Genomic DNA, 23077 nt, shown 5'->3' on the forward strand with positions numbered 1-23077 from the left:
AAAGGTAGACACTAAAAGTAGATAAGCAGCCACAGATCAAGACCTTACACCAGGTGCTAGATCTCCTTAAACGCTCCATAAAAGGAGGGAAGGCAGGAAGAGAGAAGCATAATTAAGCACTGTTGTTCTTCAATTGTGTCCAACTCTTTGTGACCCCATTTAGAGTCTTCTTGGCAAAGATACTGGAGTGGTCTGCCATTTACTTCTCTGGCTCATTTTACAGATTAAGAAACTAAAGCAAACATGGTTAAATAACTTGCCCAGGATCACACATGTAAGCAGTGTCTTGAGGTCAAATATGAACTCACAAAGAGAAGTCTTCCGTAACTACAGGACTAGAATTCTACCCACTGAGCCACCTACCTGACACAGATTGGTTCTATACACAGTTGGGGATGTATGATTGATAATGGATATGTCTGAGCACAATATGAAAGAAATAAAAAAGGTGTAATTTTGAAGGGCTTTAATATAAGTTTAAAATAAAGGAGGAAATAAAGTTTAAGGAAATTAGGGAGAAGAGAAAATGAGTGAAAAGTTAAGAAAAGTTACAGTCTGAATAGAAGGTTTTGAAGATTTGGAAAGAGAAAAGTGTGGAAAGGTTCTGATTTCATTTAAAATAAGAAACATGGGAAAACTTATCTGCTTATTCAACATGATATGGAAAATATACAAATATATTTGCAACACTGAGTTACGTGGGTATAGCATACCAAGATTCTGTCCTTGAAGGGAGTACATATCAGAGGTTGTATCTGCATTTATTTCTGTTTGAGAAAAGTTTCACGAATCCTAAAAGAGGGGTTAAAACACAGGACTTGCACTTTAAATATTAGAAAGTGGACTAACTGAAAATAACTGACCAATGATTTTAACTGCTAGCAGCAAATGATTTTGGATGAACTGAGATCTAAATGGTACCATTAGCAGGAACTAGGTGGCACAGTGAATAGATTACTGGCCCTGAAATCAGGAGGACCTGAGTTCAAACCCGACATCAAACACTTAACAATGACTAGCCATGTGACCTTGGGAAAGTCGCTTAACCCCAATTTTCCTCCAAAAAGAAAAAAAAATAAATGGTACCATTAGCAATAAGTCCAGATTTTGATTTTGTCCTGAAACTAAATCATATGGTGGTCTCCATTTCAATGAAATGTATTCTCCCATTAAGATGACTGTGATAAATCAGAAATTAATGCAAAAATAATTTGTTATTTGGTATTAAGGCAAAGGAAAAAAATAATGCTGGAAAATAAATGATAAGAAAAACTGGACTCAAAAACTTTGGTCTCAGAAATGTTATATCCATGTGACTTTGTTTACCTCAGATTCCAGATCTGTAAAGGGGAAAATGAAATAAGAGCATCCACCTCCTAGGGTTGTTGTGAGGATCACATGATTGTTAAGTGCTTAAAAGAGTACCTGGCATATTCCTAGCACTATATAAAGGCTAATGTAATTACTCCATGCTGAATAACTCTATAATGAAATTTTAGATATGATTAGTATAAAGTGCCAAAGGTGATAAAATGCATGATTTTCTATGTAAGACAATTTAGAAATATGTTCAACTGACTTGAGGTCACTTGAATTGCAAAAAATGTTGTTTCATGTTTCAAATTCATAACACTGTATGTGTTATGTTTCTAAATTTTCTTATCTTGGAAAATTTAGTAAATTGCTATAGTAGGTATGCTGGCAGAAAAGCAATTTTTCTTTTAAATCTGAATGTTGTTTACTTATGAATTAGGTTGCTAAAAGACGGTGGGAAAATATTTGAAAAATAATCTTATTAAGAAATGAAAATCAAAACAACTCTGAGGTACATCTCCCCTATCTGATTGGCTAAGAAGACAAAACAGGATAATGATAAATGCTGGAAAGGATGTGGAAAAATTGGAACATTAATGCATTGTTGGTGGAGTTGTGAACTGATCCAAATATTGTAGAGAGCAATCAGGGCTATAAAAACATGTATACCCCTGGAACCAGTAATACCACTTCTGGGCCGTATCCCACAGAGATCATACAAGTGGGAAAAGGACCCATATGTACAAAAATATTTATAGCAGCTCTTTTTCTGGCAGCAAAGAACTGGAAATCAAGGAGATGACCATCCGTTGGGGAATGGCTAAACAAGTTGTGGTATATGAATGTAATTGGAATACTACTGTGCTACAAGAAATGAGGAGCAAACAGACTTCATAATAACCTGGAGACACTTATATAAACTGATGCTGAGTGAGGAGAGCAGAACAAGAAGAACACTGTACACAATTATACACACATCATATGTGTGACAACGAACTCTGATAGACTGGGCTCCTCTCAGAAATGCACAGTTATAAGACAAGTGCAAAAGACTCATGATGGAAAGGGATATCCACATCCAGAGAAAGAACTAGAGAATGAATGCAGATTGAAGCAAACTATCTGCTCTCTCTCTCTCTCTCTCTCTCGCTTTGTTTCTTCTTTCTCACTGTTAACTCCATTGGTTATAATCCTTCTTTACAACTTGACTAATGTTTAATGTGAAGGTATTGGTAGATCCTATATTTGATTGCATGTTGCCATAGGAGGAAGAGGGGGGAGAAAAATTGGAAACTCAAGGGATTGTGAAACTTAATGTTGTAAACTAAAAGTAAATAAATTTAAAATAAGAAAATAAATAAAACCCATATGAACAAAAAAAATGTGTATACCCCTTGACCCAGCAATACCATTTCTAGGGCTGTATCCCAAAGAGATCAGACAAGTTCAGGAGGAGGACCCATATGTATAAAAATATTTATAGCAACTCAAGCTTTTTATGCTGGTAAAAAAATGGAAATCAAGGGGATGCCCATCATCAAAAAAATGGAAATCAAGGGGAATGGCTAAACAAGTTCTGGTATATGAATGTAATGGAATACTTTTGTGCTATAAGAAACGAGGAGCAGACAGACTTCATAATAACCTGGAGAGACTTATATAAACTAAGGCTGAGTGAGAAGAGCAGAAGCAGGAGAACATTGCACACAGTTACAGAAACATCATATCTGTGATAACTGACTTTGACAGACTGGGCTCATCTCAGCAACGCAAGATTAGAAGACAGCTCCAAACAATTCAAGAAAGGGATATCAGGAGACCCGGACAATGCAGGGGTGGCGTGCAGAGACCCAGACAACACCTGGTCAACGTGATGTCAAGTTAACCCACCAACCCCAAGAGCCATTCCCAGGCGTATCACTAAAGGGCTGGGATCCCACAGAGCTGGTTAAGAGACAACTGCAGGGCAGTGGCAGTGGCAGTGGCAGCAGCTACTCCTGGGACTAACAACCCACAGTCTGGAAATTTAAAAAGCATGTATCTGAACTTCCAGGAACCAGAATGGCAGAGTGAATCCCAGCTGCTCCAATCCCCCCCCCCCCCCAGCCCGACACTGAAAACACAGTAATTATTGCCCCAGAGTAAAATTTCAAACAGTAAAGGCTTAGGAACCCTAGAGGAAGGGTGAGGCTAAGGCCCTGATTTAAAATGGCAAAAACAGGCTACAAAAGCAAAGACTAAAGAATCCTATTATTGTAAGCTGGAGAAACCAAATTCAGGAGACAGTATTGACTCCACACCCACAGCTGAAGCCTGAACAGGAAATATGAACTGGTCTCAAGCACAGAAAGGATTCTTAGATGAGCTCAAAAAGTACTTTGAAAATCTAATTAGAGAGGTAGAAGATAAAATGAATAATTCTTTTAAAATCAAAATTGCAAAATTAGAAAAACATCACAAAGAAGAAAACAGCTCCTTAAAAAGAAAAAGTTGTGACTAAAAATGAAATCTGAACATATGGAAAAGCAGCTTCAAACACTGAGGAAAATAATTTGCTAAAAATTCGAATCAACCAAATTGAAGCTAATGACTCTTATGAGGCACCAGGAATCAGTCAAACAAAACATCAAGAATAAAAAATTAGAAAAAGAGGTAAAATATCTCAATGGAAAAATAACTGACCTAGAAAACAGATCCAGGAGAGATAATCTAGAATTATTGCTCTACCAGAAAATCATGATAAAAAATGAGCCTGGACAACATCTTACAAGAGCTCATCAAGAAAAACTGCCCTGAGATCCTAAAACCAGAGGATAAAATAGAAATCAAGAGAATCCACTGGAAACCTCCTGAAAGAGATCCCAAATTGAGAAGTATGTGAAATGTTATAGCCAAATTCCAGAATTATCAAATTAAGGAGAAACTACCACAAGCAGCCAGAAAGAATGAATTCAAATATTGTGGAACTACAGTGAGGATCGCACAGGATCTGGCAGCTTGAACCCTGAAAGATCGGAGGGACTGGAATGGAATTTTGCAAAGCAAAAGAGCTCAAGTTACAACCAAGGATCAGCTATCCAGCAAAAGTGAACATAACCTTCCAGGCAAGGAGATGGTCATTTAATGATATAACAGACTTCCAGACCTTCCTTACGAAAAAGCCTGAGCTCAATGGAAAATTCGACCACTAATTACAAGAATCAAGAGGGACATAGAAAGGCAAATAGGGAAAATACACACTCTCACACACAGACACAGACACACACTCATAACTTGTTATTTAATAAGAGCAAATTGTTTACATCCCTATATGGGAAGCTGATATCTATTAATATTGAAAATTCTATACTTATGGCAACATCTAAAAGGTATATAGATAAATAGAGAGTGTGGGTATAAATTACACAAAATGATGAATAAAAAAAACATTAAGGCCTGCAAAGCGACTACAATGAAAGAAGAGGCCAGAATGAAAGAGAAAAGGGTAAATTATGCCACACAAAGAGGCATAAAAACATTATAATAGAGGGAAAGAACGGAGGGAGATGAACATTATATGAGCTTCGCCATCATTGCTTCTGGTGTAAGGAGGAAATAACATAATGAGTTAAGTATGGCACTCTATCGAGAAGACACATAAAGCCTATCATAATACAGGGAAAGAGGGAAGGGAGAGGAGCATTGCATGAGATCTATTCTGGTCAATCTTAGTTGGAGGAAGAAATAACATACTACATTAAATATAAAAATCAATCAAACCCTTCAGGCAGTAAGTAGTAGAGGAGAAGGGCTAAGAAAACGGGGGTGGGGGGGTGGAGTAGAGGGCACGGAAGAGGTACTAAGGGGTAAGGGTAGGAAAAGGGAGGGGGCTGATAAGGAGGGAATACTGAGGGAGGAAGCAGTCAAAAGGAAAACTCTAACGGAGGGGAAGGGAGAAGGGGAAAACTAAAAGCATAAACAGGGGAGGGAATTGGATGGAGAGAAAGATACAGATAGTAATCATAACTGTGAATGTTAATGGGATGAACTCTTCCATAAAACTGAGGCAGATAGCAGAATGGATTAACAGCCATAATCCTACAATATGCTGTTTACAAGAAACACATTTGAAGCAGGGAGATACACACAGGATAAAGGTAAAAGGCTGGAGTAAAATATATCATGCCATAGCTAAAGTAAAAAAAGCAGGGGTAGCAATACTTAACTCAGAGAAAGCAAAATTAAAAATGGAGCTAACTAAAAAAGATAAGGAAGGAAGCTATATCCTGCTAAAGGCACCATCGAAAATGAAGCAATATCATTACTAAACATTTAGGCACCAAGCAGTACAGCATCCAAATCCCTAAAGGAGACGTTAAGGGAGTTAAAGAAATAGATAGCAAAACTATACTAGTGTGGGATTTCAACCTCCCCCTCTCTGAACTTGATGAATCTAAAGTCAAAATAAACAAGAAAGAAGTTAAGGAGGTGGATAGCATCTTAGAGATCATGATGCAATAAAAATTATTTGTAATAAAAGGCCATGGAAGGACAGACAAAAAACTAATTGGAAACTAAATAACTTAATCCTAAAAAATGAGTAGGTCAAACAAGAAATTATAGAAACAATAAGGAACTTAATTCAAGAGAATGACAAAAATGAGACAACATACCAAAACTTGTGGAATACAGCAAAAGCAGTTCTTAGGGAAAGTTTTATATCCTTGAATGCATACATAAATAAAATGGAGGTCAATAAATTGGGCATGCAACTGAAAAACCTAGAAAATGAGCGAATTGAAAATTCCCAATTAAATACTAAGTTAGAAATAATGAAAACCAAAGGAGAGACTAATAAAGTTGAATTTAAGAAAACTTTTTAATTAATAAGTAAAAGAGCAAAATTATGAAAAATGCAATAAAATTGATAGACCTTTAGCCAATATGATAAAAAAAAAAGAAAGAACAAAATTACAACTATGAAAAAGGGAAAGGGTGAATCTACCTCCAATGAAGAAGAAATTAAAACAATAATTAGGAATTATTTTGCCCAAATGTATGTCAAATTGTCAAAAATTTGACACTCTTAGTGAAATGGATGAATATCTACAAAAATATAAATTACCCAGATTAACCGAATGGGAAGTAAAGTACTTACATAACCCCATCTCAGAAAAAGAAGTTGAACAAGCCATCAATGAACTCCCTAGGAAAAAAACTCCAGGGCCCGACAGGTTTACTAGTGAATTCTACCAAACATTTAAAGAACAACTGACTCCATCCAATATGTTACAAACTATTTGGGAAAATTGGGGAAGGAAGAGTCCTACCCAATTCTTTTTATGTCACAAATACAGTACTGACACCTGACTCAGGAAGATACAAAACAGAGAAAGAAAATAAGAGACCAATTTTCCTTATGAACATAGATGCAAAAAGTCTAAATAAAATATTAGCAAAAAGACTTATCATGAGAATAATATACTTTGATCATGTAAGATTTATTCCAGGAATGCAATGGTGGTTCAATATCAGGAAAACTAGCAGTATAATTGATCACATCAACAACAAAACTAGCAGAAACCAGATGATTATCTCAATAGACACAGAAAAGTCAAAAGACAAACTACAACATCCATTACTATTAAAAACACTAGAAAGTAAAGGAATAAATGGAATCTTCCTTAAAATAGTAAGTAGCATCTATCTAAACCATCAGCAAGTATTATATGTAATGGAGATAAGCTAGAAGCATTTCCAATAAGATAAGGGGTGAAACAAGGATGCCCACTATCACTCCTCTTATTCAATCTGGTACTAGAAATGTTAGCAGTAGCAATAAGAAGAAAAAGAAATTGAAGGAATCAAATTAGGCAAAGAAGAGAATAAGCTATCACTCTTTGCAGATGATATGATATACTTAGAGAATCTTAGAGAAGCAAGTAAACAACTACTTGAGATAATAAATAAATCTGGCAAAGTTGCAGGATATAAAATAAACCCACCTAAGTACTCAGCGTTCCTATATATCTCTAACAAAATCAAGAGCAAGAGACAGAAAGAGAAATCCCATTTAAAGTTACATTAGGGGTAGAGCCAAGATGGTGGCATAGAAGCAGGAAAACTCCCTGCGCTCCCCCATGACTACCTCAAATACCTATAAAAAATGACTCTAAACAAACTTTAGGGCTACAGAACCCACAAAGTGACAGAGAGAAACAAATCTCCTGCTGAAGACAATCCAGCAGGCCGACAGGAAGGGTTCATCTCACTGAAGAACTCACTGAAGAGTTCAAGCTCACTGAAGAGAATAATTCCTTCAGAATTAGACTGGAGCAAATGGAAGCTAGAGACTTTATAAGAAAATCAAGATACTATTAAACAGATCCAAACAAATGAAAAAATAGAAGGCAATGTGAAATATCTCATTGGAACAACTACTGACCTGGAAAATAGATCCAGGAGAGATAATTTAAAAATTATTAGACTACCTGAAAGCCATGATTAAAAAAAGAACCTAGAAATCATCCTTCAAGAAACTCTCAGGGGCAGCTAGGTGGCACAGTGAATAGAGCACCAGCCCTGGAGTGAGGAGGACCTGAGTTCATATCCAGCCTCAGACACTTAACACAAAAACTATCCATGTGACCTTGGGCAAGTCACTTAACCCCAGCTTCCCTCCAAAAAAGCAAAAAAAAAAAAATTCTCAAGGAAAATTGCCCTGATGTTTTAGAACCAGAGGGCAAAATAAAGGTTGAAAGAATACATTGATCACTTCTTGAAAAAGATCCCAAAAAGAAAACTCCTAGGAATATTAAAGTTACAGTAGACATTATAAAATATTTGGGAATCTACCTGCCAAAACAAACCCAGAACTTATATGAACACAATTACAAAACACATTTCACAGAAGTAAAGTCAGATCTAACTAACTGGAAAAACATCAATTTCTCATGACTGGGTCGAGCTAAAATAATCAAAATGACAATTTTACCTAAAGTAAATTACATATTTAGTGCCATACCAATCAATCTACCAAAAAATTACTTTGTAGAGCTAGAAAAAAAAATAGTAGCAAAATTCATTTGGAAGATCAAAAGGACCAGAGTATCAAGGCAATTAATGAAAAGAAATGCTAGGAAAGGCGGCCTAGCCATACCAGATCTTAATCTGTACTATAAAGCAGCAGTCATCAAAACTACTTGATAATGGCTGAGGAATAGAGAAGAGGATCAGTGGAATAGATTGGGAACACAAGACACAGCAGCCAATGACTACATAGTAATTTACTGTTTGTTAAACCCAAAGACCCCAGTTTTTGGGATAAGAACGCACTATTTGACAAAAGCTGCTGGGAAAACTGGAACACAGAATGGCAGAAATTGGCCATACCGTACACCAAAATAAAGTAGAAATGGGTGCATGATCTAGGTATAAAGGCTCATATTGTAAGTAATCTGGGAGAGCAAGGGATAGTATACCTCTCAGATGTATGAAGAGGGGAAGACTTCATGATCAAAAAAGAGTTAGAGAGCATTATAAAATGCAAAATGGATAATTTTGATTAAATTAAATAGAAAAGTTTCTGTACAAATAAAGCCAATGTTACCAAGATTAAGAAGGAAGTGGAAAATTGGGAAAGAATTTTTACAATCAAGTGTCTCTGATAAAGGCCTCATTTCTAAAATATACAAAGAATTGAGTAGAATCTATAAGAATAAAAACCACTCCCCAATTGATAAATGGTCGAAGGATATGAACATCTTCTCAGAAGGTGAAATTAAAGATATCTATAAGCATATAAAAAATGTTCTAAATCACTATTAATTAGAGAAATGCAAATCAAAACAACTCTGAGGTACAACATCTCACCAGCCAGATTGGTGTAATATAATGCCAAAAGAAAGGCAACTTCCCAGGTTCAAAATACCAGCATAGGTGCTCTCTATTTTATTCAGTGACAAACCAAGAACAGAGAAGATCAAAACATGACATCATTCAAAATACAGCATTTACTAAGTGTGATTAAATAATCTCCAAGTACTACCCCACCCCAGGATCTTCCAATCATTCAATCAATTACAAAGTCCCTGTTCTAAATACTACTCCACCCCTAGGGCTATACCTTAATTAAGTCCACCACAAAACCCCTCTTCTCAAATGGAGATTAGTTTCCAAACATAGGTAAAGTACCTTCATTTGTCAATCACAGAGCACAATAAGGTCAAAAGTTCCCCACCTCCTGGATCACAATTGAATCTACCCCAGAGTTAAATCAAGTTTAAACACAGCACTTAATACCCAAATGGAGGTCTTTTCTTCATCTTGACACGAGGCAAGTTCTCAGCAATCTTAGTTCCTGGGGAGACAAGGCTTAGCAAGGCCATAAGATACATTGCCAGTCCCTTCATGAATTTATCCTCTGTCTGTAGAACAGTCCTAGAACCCCTGAACACATTAGCAAAGCCCTCTCCCAGGATTTCTGTAAACATACAACAAGAAAATCCTTCTTCAGGGCTTCTGAACCAACAGAAAGGCTCCCAGACCCCTGCAACAACAGTACTGTCCCTCACCAGTGGACAGTATTCATTCTGTCTGCAGGACAGTCTCCAGACCCCTGCAACAACAGTACTGTCCCTCACCAGTGGACAGTATTCACTCTCTGTCTGCAGGACAGTCTCAGGGCTTCTTAGCGAACAGCCAGGTTCCAGGACTTCTTCAACAAAAGGACTGTCTTTCACCAGTGGACAAATCTGGCAAAACAACATCAAAACAGACAGACAAAGTACCAGCAAAACAGCCATGTCTCCTCAGTCCTTGGCAGCTCAGGGGGCAGGTCTCAAAAGTCCAGGGCAATTCAAAGCGGCCACCAGCAATTCTCTTAGTCTCTCTCTCTCCACGAGGTGCTGCTTCCAAAAAGATCTTCCACCTCTCTCTTATCTCTCCAAATCTACATCACCAGCTCCTCCCAGTTCAGGACTTTCTTTTCACATCAACAAGCCCATCCCACAGGTGGGATTAACAAACTCTGGGTTTTAATACAATCAATTTGAAAACCAAGCCAATACAGGGGAATCTTTAATTGCCATTACTATCACAATTGGCTAAGATGACAAAACAGGAAAATGATAAATGCTGGAGAAGATGTTGAAAAACTGGAAAACTAATGCATTGTTGGTAGAGTCGCAAACTGATCCAACCATTCTGGAGAGCAATCTGGAATTATGCCCAAAGGGTTATACATAAGTGCATATCATTTGACCTAGCCATACCACTTCTAGGGTTATATCCCAAAGAGATCAGAGAAGTGGGAGGAGGACCCGTATGTACAAAAATATTTATAGCAGCTCTTTTTGTGGTGGCAAAGAATTGGAAATCAAGGGGACGCCCATTAATTGGGGAATGGCTGACCAAGTTGTGCTATATGAATGTAATGGAATACTACTGTGCTATAAGAAATGAAGAGTAGACAGACTTCAGTATATCCCGGAAAGACTTATATAAACTGATGCTGAGCGAGAAGAGTAGAAACAGGAGAAATCTATACACAATCCCAGATACAACGTATGTGTGACAACTAACTTCAACAGACTGGCATCCTCTCAGCAATGTAAGATTATATAAGACAACTCCAAAAGACTCATGATTGAAATAAATATCCACATTCAGGGAAAGAGAGTCAGAGTATGAATGCAGATTGAAACAAACTACTTACTCTTTTTCTTGTATTGTTTTCTCTTTCCCACTGATCATTCCATCAGTTATAATCCTTCTTTACAGCCTGACTAATGATTAATGTGAAGATATTTGTAGATCCTATATTTGAGTACATGCTGCCATGATGGGAGGGAGGGGGGAGGGGAAAAGGAGGGGGGAGAGGAAAAGGAGAGGGAAGGGGAGAAAATTTGAAACTCAAGGGATTGTGGAATTCAATGTTGTAAACTAAAATTAAATAAACAAATCAATTTTTTTTAAAGGGATATCCATATCCAGAAAAAGAACAACAGAGTCTGAATGCAGATTTAAGCAAACAACTTGCTCTCTCTCTTTTGTGTTTTGTTTTGTCCCTTTTTTCTCATTGTTCACTCCATTGGTTATAACCCTTCTTTACAACTTGATTAATATTAAATGTGAATGTATTTATAGAACATATATGTGATTGCAAGCCGCCATGAGCAGGAGTGGGGAGGAAACAGAGGGAGAGAAAATTTGGAATTCAACTGATTGTGGAACCGAATGTTGTAAACTAAAAGCAAATAAATAAATTTAAAAAAAAATTACTGTGGTGACAAAGAAGATCAAAACAGAAACTCAGAAGAGAGAAATATCCAAATAGTTAGATGTAAATCCTCATAGAAAATAAATTTTAAAAAAATTTTTATTAGCCCTGCTGATCACATGTTTTAATGTTCCCAAATAGTTTATCTTAATGAACTTCCAGTTTTGCTTCTACTACAGATTCTTTTGGATCTTTTTTTTATAATATATTGATTTCCCATAAAATCATTAGCTTCCATTTGCTCCATTCTAATTCTGAAGGAATTATTTTCTTCAGTGAGTTTTTGAACTTCCTTTTCCATCTCGTCAATTTCACTTTTTAAGGCATTCTTCTCATTGGTTTTTTGGACCTCTTTTGCTATTTGAATTAATCTATTTTTTATGGTGTTATTTTCTTCAGTATTTTGGGGGGGGGTCTCCTTTAGCATGTTGTTGACTCATTTTTGATGATTTTCTTGCATCACTCTCATTTCTCTTCCCAATTTTTCCTCTACTTCTCTTACTTGATTTTCAAAATCCTTCTTGAGCTCCTCCATGGCCTGCACACAATTCATATTTTTCTTGAAGGCTTTTGATGCAAGGGTTCTGATTTTGTTGTCTTTTTCTGGTTCTATGTTTTGATCTTTGTCACCAAAGAACAATTCTATAGTCTGATTTCTCTTCCTCTGTTTTGTTCATTCTGTCAGCCAATTACTTGACTTTTGAACTCTTTGCCACTGTAGAACTCTGCTTCCAGAGTGGAGAGTGCTTTACCCAAATTTCTGGGGTTTTGCATAGCTGTTGTCAGAGCTACGTCTAGGTACCTGCCTCAGAACTGTGAGCAAGATTCCCTCTACACATCCGCCACAAGTTCTGCCATGCCAGCGTTCCTCCTCACCCCAGGACCACCACCCAATACTGCAACACAGATCCAAGTAAGAGAATCCTGCCTCAGTACCAACAAAGAGATTCCTACAGTTGCCCTCTGGTCAGCCGCCCGGTCCCCCCACTATCAGTGGGTCTGGAGCCCTAGAAGTAGACACTGCTATAACACCTCTGCAACCCCAAGGGTAGGGGCTGGACCACACTGTTCTCTCATCTAGGTCCAACAGAGTTTTCCCACTGACCTTTTACTTTCTCTTTGGCATTTATGGGTTGAGAAGTCTGGAAACTGCCACAGTTTCCAGTAATTCAGGCCCCTGAAGTCTGCTCTGGCCTGCTCTATGCTGTTATGGCCCATGTGCGGCTGTACTCTGTTCTCAGTCTGGTGCGACAGACCCTTCCTATAAGCCTGCCAAGCTGTCCTCAACTGGAGATGTATTTTACTCTGTCATTTTGTGGGTTCTATAGCTCTAAAATTTGTTTAGTCACTTTTTTTTATAGGTATTAGAGGTAATTGGGGACAAGCTCAAGTAAGTTCCTGCTTTTACTCAACTATCTTGGCTCCTCCCTTGTAATCTTATGGTGTCATGTCTCTTTGTGACCCCCATCTAAGATTTTCTTGGCAACAATACTAGGCTGATTTGCCACTTCCTTCTCCAGCTCATTTTCTGGCTTACCCAAGGTCACACACCTATAAAGCATCTGAGACCAGATTTTAACTCAAGAAAAAAAGTCTTCCTGCCTCCTGGTCCAGCACTCTATCCACTGTGCCACCTAGGTGCCCTTTGTAATTGTATGGACTTTATTTTATGCACTTAAAAAATTACTCTGAAAAGAGATCCAAATTCTTTACCAGACTGCCAAAAGGGTCCAAGATACACACAAAAAATGATTATGAACCAATACTTTGAGTAACAACTAACTGATTGCAAAAAAGCTATTCAAAGGAAAGAGCATGGTAAAACTGATAAAAGAAAGTTTATCTGGGCTCTTCTCACCCTTTCCCCCTCACAACTCAAGACTAAGATCTCTCTGTAAGCATACTGTAAGCAAGAGAAGAGATGGCCTTTTTCATCTAAAAGGCAGTCAATATAACACTAAACAAAAGAAAATACAAAAACACAAGCTGGACTGAAATGCTGCCTCCATTTTGTGAATTCTGATATACAGGATGAAAATTGGCCTACATTACTTGTGATGTTGCTTCTGATTCCAGGATTCTAGGATTCTATAATTTGAGTGACAGGTCTTTAAAAAGGAAACAGGGAAATGAAATCAATGAAGTACCAATGGAGAAGCCAAAAGGGATAACACAACCTCTAAGCTACGGCTGAAAGACTGTATTGTGACAGTGAGAAAATGAAGTATGAAACAAAAAAAGAGTCAAAAGAACAAGGGCTATGGATGGACTGAGAGGTGGATGGTGAATCAAAAGCAGGGAAGAAATGAGAAAAACCATTCCATGAGGCCGTAGATAGGAACTGGGAGAGCTTAGAGCCCTCTAGGAAGGGATGAGAAGCATATTCTCAGGACAAGGAAAACAGAACTGGCTGTTGCTAAATCAAATAGCTTCTCAGAGTCTTAGTCAATTCTCTGGAAAAATACACATTGGTTTTCTTGCTAGGAGTTGTAGCTGCACAGCTGCACACCCTACAAAGTGGGAAATAACCTGATGTGTTATAATCTTTGAAACAAAAAATAATTCCTAAACCCAAGTAAAGCTCCACAACATAATATTTGGAGCTCATAGCATTCATGCCAATGGGACTAAGAATTTCATTTAGGATATCGTCAAAACATTCAGGCCATGTAGACCACATCTGCATACTCCCACCTATTCTAAAATGCAGTTCAATCACTCTAGCAACAAAGGTGCAAAGTCCCTACAATAAAAGGTTGATAAGAAAGATGCTAAGTAGGAAGGAAGAAAGGCATCTTTTAAAGAGAGTACGAGTGAATTATTTTATTATATTCATTATTTGTTTATTCTGAATGCATTTTATATTACAAAGACCCACTATTTAAACCCTGAATATGTCAGCATTTTCAGTGTTCCAACATACAAAAGTGACAATATTTTTATTCATGTTAAATATTTTAAGGTGAAGAAACACTTATCACTTTGCTAAATGACTACAACAACCCCATGGCACCCCACTACATCTGGGAATCCCAGAGACAAGTGTGTTCATATTATACAAAACAGGAAGAATAGTGCATTGTTGCTGGAGTTCTGAATTTTTCACTGTGAAAACCAGTTTGAAGTTATGCAAAGAAAGTGACTAAAATGTCTATAACTTTGAACATATGAGATTTCACTGCTAGAAATATTTATGCAAGGAGATCAGTGACAAAAAGAAAGGTCCAAATACATAAATACATTTATAGTAGCACTTTTTATATAAGCAAAGAACTAGAAACAAAGTAGATATCCACTGACTGGGGACAGTTAAACAAATTGTGTTCCATGAGTGTAATGGAATATTACTGTTATGTGAAAGAATTACTATGATAAATTCAGAAAGAATGGGAAGGCTTATATCTATTGATGTAAAGTAAGCAACAGCAAAGCAATAAACACAATGGTAACAATGTAAATAGAAAAAAATAACAAAACAACTGAAAATGAATGCTACAAAATTATAATGTTCAAGCCTGGAGCCAAAGAACAGCTATGAAAAAACATTTCCCTATGCTTCAGGAGCACCTGGAGAAGGAGGTATGTTTTATAAATGTGTTTTAGAGCACTACAAAACTCACAAACTCTTTGAATATGTTCCTTTTTTATTTTATGCTACATGGAATGGATCTCTGGAACAATGAAAATAAAGGAATTCAGAGAGAAATGTAGCTGATTTAAAAAAACAAAAGACATCTATGAAAATAGGTATTTTTAAAGACCTCCCCTGCCCTTCAGATTAAACTGTGTTAACACCCAAATAAATACTCAAATGGTTCTCTGTTGTCATCAATCTGGATGTTCCCTCCAAAAGGCATCTAAACCATTAATAACCTACTAATCATGGGCAACTCTCACCTATGGTTTCTCATAAGTGTGACAGGGGATTCATCCAATACGTTAGAGGTCTTCCCACTTGCTGCTGACATCACAAGGATACTCAAATATATATCCTGAGTTGCCTATTTTCCATCCCTCACTCTTGCCACGTGACCACACATTTTCACTTCCTATCATGTATTTCCATGCTGGAATCCTCTATTTCTCTTCAAAGTTCCTCATCAGTCATATGTTGAAGCCTGTTCACACCTAGCATATGTCTTTCCCCTGTCCTCGAATACTCATTTTCAATTTTTTAGAAAATGTTTGTGCATAGCTTATAGCGATTTGAAAAAAAAAAAAGGCCACCAACAGAATGTCATTACAGAGATGGTCTTGTTTTGGGAAGAATCTTGTAGTCATTAAAGGACCTTTTTAAATTCCTGAAAACAGTTCAGTCCACTGTCTTATTTGATACTAGGCCAAACTCACACATTTTAATTGTCTGATCCCATACTGATAGACAAGTTCTATAAATACCCACTTACCTGTAATGCCATAATGTGGAACAGACCCAGCCCTTGTAATGACAGTAAAGAGAACATCATCATCAAAAAAAAATACATTGAACTTATTACAATGGGAACACAATGTGAAGCCTGGAGACCAGAGGAACACATATGTGGACACTGTAAAAGTCAGCTAGTTTGGTATTACTTGTTTTGGACAAATTCTGTATTGAAAAGAAGAGGCCTCGCGGTGGCTAGGTGATTTAGTGAATAGAGCACCAGCCCTGGAGTCAGGAGGACCTGAGTTCAAATCTGGCCTCGGATTAAATTTAACACTTACTAGCTGTGTGACCTTGGGTTATTCGGTTATTCACTTAACACCAATTGCCCTTCCCTCCCCCCTCCACAAAGCAAAAAAAAAAAAAAATGTTTAAAAAAAAGAAAAGAAGAGGCCTTTAGACAGGGTTTCAAGATCAGGAACTCAGGAGACCTCATCTTATCAGTCTAGGACAGAAATGTATATGGTGCTTTGAGTACTGATGATGTAACAGAATTGGCTGGAAATTGAGGAAAGAAGGGGTAAAAGAACTCAGAATTGAAAGAGACTCTAAAAATCATATAATCCAACTTGTACATTATTCAGATGAGGGAAGTGAAGTCCAGAGAGGTTAAGTGACTAATTTAATATCATAAAAGCATTATAATAAATGGCAGCACCAGAATTCAAACACCAATCTTCTCAAAGGTTTACTTCCACTATACCACTGTTTCCTGGGCAGAAGGCAAATAATGAATAAAAGCAGTGAGGCAGGGAAGTGCTCAATCAGGGAATAGTAATCAAGCATACAAAGGTGAATTCTGGGAGCAAAGTAAATAGTGGTGGAAGTGAAGACATAATTAGCATCTTCATATTGAAGAGTTACTGGAATGAGGATTGATAAATGAAAGCTAAAGGAAAGACCAGAAATAAATAGTAGGGGAAAATTTTGTTGGGTCAGATTTTTAAAAATTCAATTTTGTTTTATTTTCAGATCTGCATTCTCTCTTTCCAATTTCCCCTTTACCTCCATGAAAAAACAAGAAAAATAAAAACCCATCACAAATACATAATGTCACACAAAACAAATTCCTACAATGATCATATCCAAAAGCAAAACAAAAAAACCTAAGCCTCAATCTGTACTTTGAGTCTATTGACTCTGTGCTTGGATGTGGACAACATATTTCCTCTAGAATTGTAGGTGAGCAGCTAGGTGGCACAGTGGTGGGCTTGGAATCAGGAAGACTTATCGTCATGAGTTCAAATCTAGCCTCAGACTGTGTGACCCTGGTCGAGTCACTGTTTGCCTCAGTTCTTCATCTATAAAATGAGCCAGAGAAAGAAATGACAAATCACTCCAGTATCTTCGCCAAGAAAACCCCAAACAGGTTCATGAAGAGTCAAACAAGATTGAAACAACCTAATAACAACATGTTGATCAGAGTTCCTAAGTTTTTCAGAGCTGTTTGTTTTCACATTGTTATATATATAAATTTATGATGTCATATTATGTGTAATATGTAATATAATAATAAAAAACAATAAATTGTTCTTTTCAGTTCACATTGTATCAATTCATACAAGTCTTGATCTCAGGTTTCTCTTGTCTTTTTCAACATTTCTTACAGCACAACAGTATTCTAACATATTCATATACCATAACTTGTTTAGCTGTTCCCAAAACAATGTCCCCCCTCTTTCAGTTTTCAAATGATAAGAAAAACTTTCTTAACGAATTGAGCTGTCCAAAAGTATGGAATAAACATTACTGTCTCTGCAATGCCCTGGGCACTGTACTAGGAACTGAGGAAACACAGACAAACACAAAACAATTTTAGAACAGAAGTGAATAGACATGACAGCCAGAAATTTGCTCATGACTGGAAGTCTTCAAAAATCAGGGCTGAATGACTTCTATTCAAAGATCTTCTACATGGAATTTTGCCTTCAATAGAAATTAGATCAGATCACTGCTAATCACTAAATTCTATGATTTAATTAAATGTACCATATCATAAGCAGAGGTTAGCATAACCTATTTTCTCACAATTGGCAAAAGCTATAATATCCAGAAGAAAAAGGAACCACTGGAGAAACATTGGTATAGCAGAAAAAAGTTAAATTAAGTCAGAAAACCTAGGTTCAAGTTGCAGTTTTACCAAAGACTTGCTTTGTAATCTTGAACAAGTCACATAGTATCTTGAAACACCACTAGTTGTCTCTAAAAAACATTTGGAAGATTGTAATCATAATATTAAGATATGAATTATTATTTACATATAGAACAAGATAGTGGAAATTATGTAAATTAATTTTGCGATACCCAATCATCCTCCAGTGTCTCATCCTAAGTAAGCAATGTTCTCAAAACCTTTATCAGATGAATACAATTTCTGGAATAATAATAATAATGATGATAACATTTCTCTAGAACCTACTATGTGCCAGGCACTGTGCTAAGTACTTTAAAAATATTATCTTGCTTGATCTACACAACAACCCTGGGAGGTAGGTATTATCCCCATTTTACAGATGAGAAAACTGGGGCAAACACAAGTCACACAACTAGGCTAGTTTTGAATTTATGCCTTTCTGACTGCAAACCCCAGCACTTTTTCACTCATATGCCTCTAGAAAGGCCTACCAGGTGAGAAAGCCATTAAGTTTTGTGTTGTGTGCTTGTCATTCAATCTAGATTAAGTATAAAAAGTGACCTGATAAGGCTGGTGGAGTTTTTCTTCTTTTCTTCTTTTTTTTTTTGGCCACAGCAAGTCAAAAGGAATGGAAAAGTCTTGGTCTATGTCAATGAAAAGAGTTAACAAACCAACAAATTCACAGATCTTTTACCTATTGAAATAAAACAAATCTTATTTAGAAACACTTTTAAAACTCGTTGCCTAACAGATCAGCCTCTAAATATAGATTTTCATGTATTCTGAATTTCTTAAAATGGGGATATAAGAGAAAAATTTTCCTTTCCTCTAAGTTGATTACTGTTTAAAAAGTTAAAGCTATGCCAGAGAAATCAATATAAAAAGCTTCATGGGGCGAATTTATAAACTATAACTTTATGTATTTGTGGTTCAGTCATATTTCAGTTTTACTCGTGACCCCATTTGGAACTTTCTAGGCAAAGATAGTAGAATGGTTTGCCACTTATGTCTCCAGTTCATTTTACAGATGATGAAAGCAAGGCAGAGTTAAGTGACTTGCTCAGTGTCACACAACTAGTAAGTGTCTCAGGCCACATTTTTTTGTTGTTGTTGTCAAATATTAAATTTATTGCAACAGTCTCCTTTGTAGCTTTTAACTTGCTGGGCATTCAACAGCACCACTATTGATGTCATCAATGACATCATGAGGATGTCGGCCATTAATGTTGCAGCCCACAGACTGGGCTGTCCCAAGTATCTCTTTAATGGTTCCAGAGAGATCTCTTGCCAAGGACCGGTGCCTCATCTGTCGAGCAATGCTGACAATCTCATCAAGACTGATGTTTCCATTGTGTTTAATATTTTTCTGCTTCTTTCTGTCCCGAGGAGGTTCCTTTAGGGCTTTAATGATCAAGGCTGAGGCAGAAGGCACAACCTCAATCTGAGCCTGTCTGTTTCTGAATGGTAAGCTTCAGTGTGATCCTTAGTCCTTTCCAGTCACCGGTTGCCTTGGCAATGTCATCACCAACCTTTTTGGGAGACAAACCCAAGGGACCAATTTTGGGGGCCAGAGCTGATGTGGCACCAACTTCACCACCAGTGCACCTTAAAAACACGACTTTAATTTCATTTGGGTCAAACTTGGGCGGCATGGCGGCGACGAAGGTGGAGACTTGGCCTGGACGCTGCGGGGTGGCTGCCGGTGTCGGATGAACCTGGATTCGGGACGACCGAAAGAAGTTGCACCTTCACCACCACGAGCTGGAAGCCAAAAGCCTCAGGCCACATTTGAACTCATAAAGATGAGTCTTCTTGACTCCAGGCCTGGCACTCTATCCACTGTGTCACCCAGCTGCCCAATTGTAGGTATATATACTGCATAAATGTACATAAAGTAAATGTATTTATGCGCTTAATAAATCTGTGTGTGTGTGTGTGTGTGTGTGTACATATTTACCTGGTTGATATCTACCTTCCCTTCTCAAACCCCATGGCAAATTTATTTTATACTCAACACATGTATTATTTCTGTTCTCCATTACAATCATCTGTAAAAGTAGTTTTGTTTAAAATGTTTCAGTTCCTCCAAAGCTGGGCATAGTGCTGTATAAAGAGTAAGCTTTTAAGAAATGTTTGATGAATGAATGGTCTATAGGACAGAATATTCTAGAAGCAGAGCATTTCTTACCCACTCCCCCCTATACTCCCATCCTCAATATGGAGGTGACCTGTAGATTCTTTTGATTGGTGCTCACTTCTCTGTATTCAGATGCTCTGGGCAGGTTATATTAGTTCCATCTACATTATTCAGAATTTTTTTTTACCTAATTTTTTTTTCTAGGCTATATAGCATTCTCTAAGTTGACACCATGCATCTTGTCTTCAGAATGATTTAGCATGTATGGAGATCAAATACTCTTAATATTATTCTCTTTTGCCAAATTTTCCTTTAGTATTTTTGAGATTTAGAGATGACAGGCTATAAATAAAGACAGGATTCCAATAAACATTCCAATGGGGGCTGGGGAGCACCCGTAGCACAAAGGGTACACAGAAGGAACAGGGAACATATAGGTAGATGAGATCAACTAAATACAATAAATATAAGATAAAGCGTGTAACAGGAATTATATGAAATCAGGCTGGAAAGGTAAGATGGTAATATATTATGAATGATGATGAGTTTCAGGTTAAGGAATTTAAGCAATTCAGTAGATAGCAAATCACTGAAATGATTTTAAGACAGGAGTGACACAACAGATGCAGAAATAAAGAAAATCCTTTTGGCAGGGTGAGAAGGGGTCAAGGTAGAGGGAAGGAGCATGGAACATAAGGGAGTTGGGAAGATTAATTACTAGGTTACTATAATAATTCAAGCAGGTGGAGGAAGTGGGAACAGAGAAAAAGGGATAGGAAAGATTTCAGAGGGAGAATCAATAAAACTTGACTAGATGTGAGGAATGAGGATGACAATGCCTTAATTTCTAAAATGATAAAGAATGGTAGCTGTCATTAGGAAAACACAGGTTTTTGAGTCATCCCATATAAAGGAGAGAGCTAAAGTTTGAGAAGGTAATGAGACCTCCAAGGAAAATAGTAGAATGAAACTATTTTACATATTTTTAAAAGTTCATCAGTTCTGCTTTTGTACAACAGAAGTCTAAATAAATTAAGAACTTAAACACAACAACAAGATAACATTCCCTCAAGACAGTTGAGCAAAGTGGTATAACATAGCCTTCGCCTAGCAGAAGACACAAAATTGAAATTATAAAAGTTTACCAATTAATAACAGAAATCAAGGTTATAGGTTTTTTTTAACAAATTAATATCACAAAAACAAGGAATCCCAGAATTTCAGTTGTAAGGGTTGTAAGGAACCGTAGAATTCATTTAATACAACCTGCATCTGAACAAGAGTCTCCATCATAGGAAAAGAGTTTTTAACCACAAAAGAGAGAAGAGATATGGCATGACAGCAAGTAAGGACAGATGGATCAAATGAGGATTTCTGAGGATGGGAGAGACACTGCAACATGGGACAAACATGTGTTTGTAAGCAGTAGAGAAGCAGCCAGTAGACAAGTACAAAACTAGGAATGAAAGATGAGGTGATTTGGAGAAGACAGGATAGAATTAGATCACTTTGTATCTATAGAGTGGTTTGCGTTGGCAAAGAAAAGAAGCTCACTTCTTTCTGTGACACAGTAGTAAAAGGGGAGATAGTGGCAGAAGGCATTTAAATGATATAAAATGAGGAGAAGGGGATAAGAGAGAGCTTTAGGTAAAGGTGGTGCCATCAGCAGTAAAAGGGAATTTTTGGAATACAGAAGGATTTTTCAGAAATTTTTGTTAAGAACTTGGGGGGGAGAGGGTCGGAGCCAAAATGGCATAGTAAAAATAGGAACTTGCTTCAGCCCCTCTCCAATGACCACCAATACCTGTAAAATATGGCTCTAAGCAAATTTTAGAGCTACAAAACCCACAAAGTGACAGAGAGAAACAAATCTCCTGCTGAAGGCAGCCTGGCAGGCTGAAAGAAAGTGTCTATCACACTGGGCTGGGGGCTAAGCAGTCCCAGGGGTGCTGTAGGGGTGAGATCAGGGGCACCCAAATCAGTAGCACAGACCAGCAGAAGCAGACTTCAGAAGAGTGAATCACTGGCAGCTATGACAGTTTCCAGACTTCTCAACCCATAAATGCCAAAGACAAAGTAAAAGGTCAGCAGGGAGCTCTGTTGGAACTGAGCAATAGAAGGGGGGCAGGACAGGATGGAGGGAAATATGGTTAGTCTTTCACAATATAATTGCTATGGAAACATTTTATGTAACTATGCATATACAACCTATATTGAACTGCTTGTCTTCCCAGTGGGGGTGGGTGAGGAGGGAAGAAGGGAAAGAATCTGAAAATCAAAGTTTTAAAAACAAATTTTTAAAAAAAAATTGGTTTCTTTTTACATGCAACTGGGAAATAAGATATACAGTCATGGGGGTATAGAAATCCATCCTGTCCTATTAGAAAGTTAGGGGGAGGGTATGAGCGAGAATAGACTGGGGGAAGGGATATTCAGTAGGCTTGCTATCTTGGGGCAGGGGGTAGGAGAAAGACAGGGAGAAAATCTGTAACCAAAATCTCGTGGAAATAAATGTTGGGAACTAAAAATAAATAAATAAAAGATTAATTTAAAAAAAAAAGTTAGGGTAGGATATGTGGATCTGAGGGGGATCATCAGAGTAGAGATGATAACTGAATCTATGGAAGTTGATGAGTTTGTCAAGTGAAATAGTATAGAGTGAAAAGAGAAGAGGACCGATGACAGAACATTAGAGGATACCCACACTTAATAGGTACAAACCAGATGAAGATCCACTAAAGGAGATTGAGGAGAGTTCAGACAGGTAAGAGCAGAATAAAAACCTATGAAGCACCTACTATGTGCTAG

The 23077-nt window shown here is 37.3% G+C and overlaps 1 protein-coding gene and 1 pseudogene across 4 annotated transcripts in view; both read right to left on the reverse strand.

Annotated features, from left to right (window-relative positions):
- Positions 1-23077, reverse strand: part of ARHGAP39 (Rho GTPase activating protein 39) — a 418348-nt gene that overhangs the window by 253780 nt on the left and 141491 nt on the right. The gene's annotated exons all lie outside the window — the stretch shown is intronic.
- On the reverse strand, positions 19229-19944 carry LOC138171437 (large ribosomal subunit protein uL11 pseudogene; annotated as a pseudogene).

Source organism: Petaurus breviceps, unplaced genomic scaffold (assembly GCF_028583685.1).
Source record: "Petaurus breviceps papuanus isolate PSGF00001 unplaced genomic scaffold, PetGlider_PUasm1.0 441, whole genome shotgun sequence".
Taxonomy (NCBI): domain Eukaryota; kingdom Metazoa; phylum Chordata; class Mammalia; order Diprotodontia; family Petauridae; genus Petaurus; species Petaurus breviceps.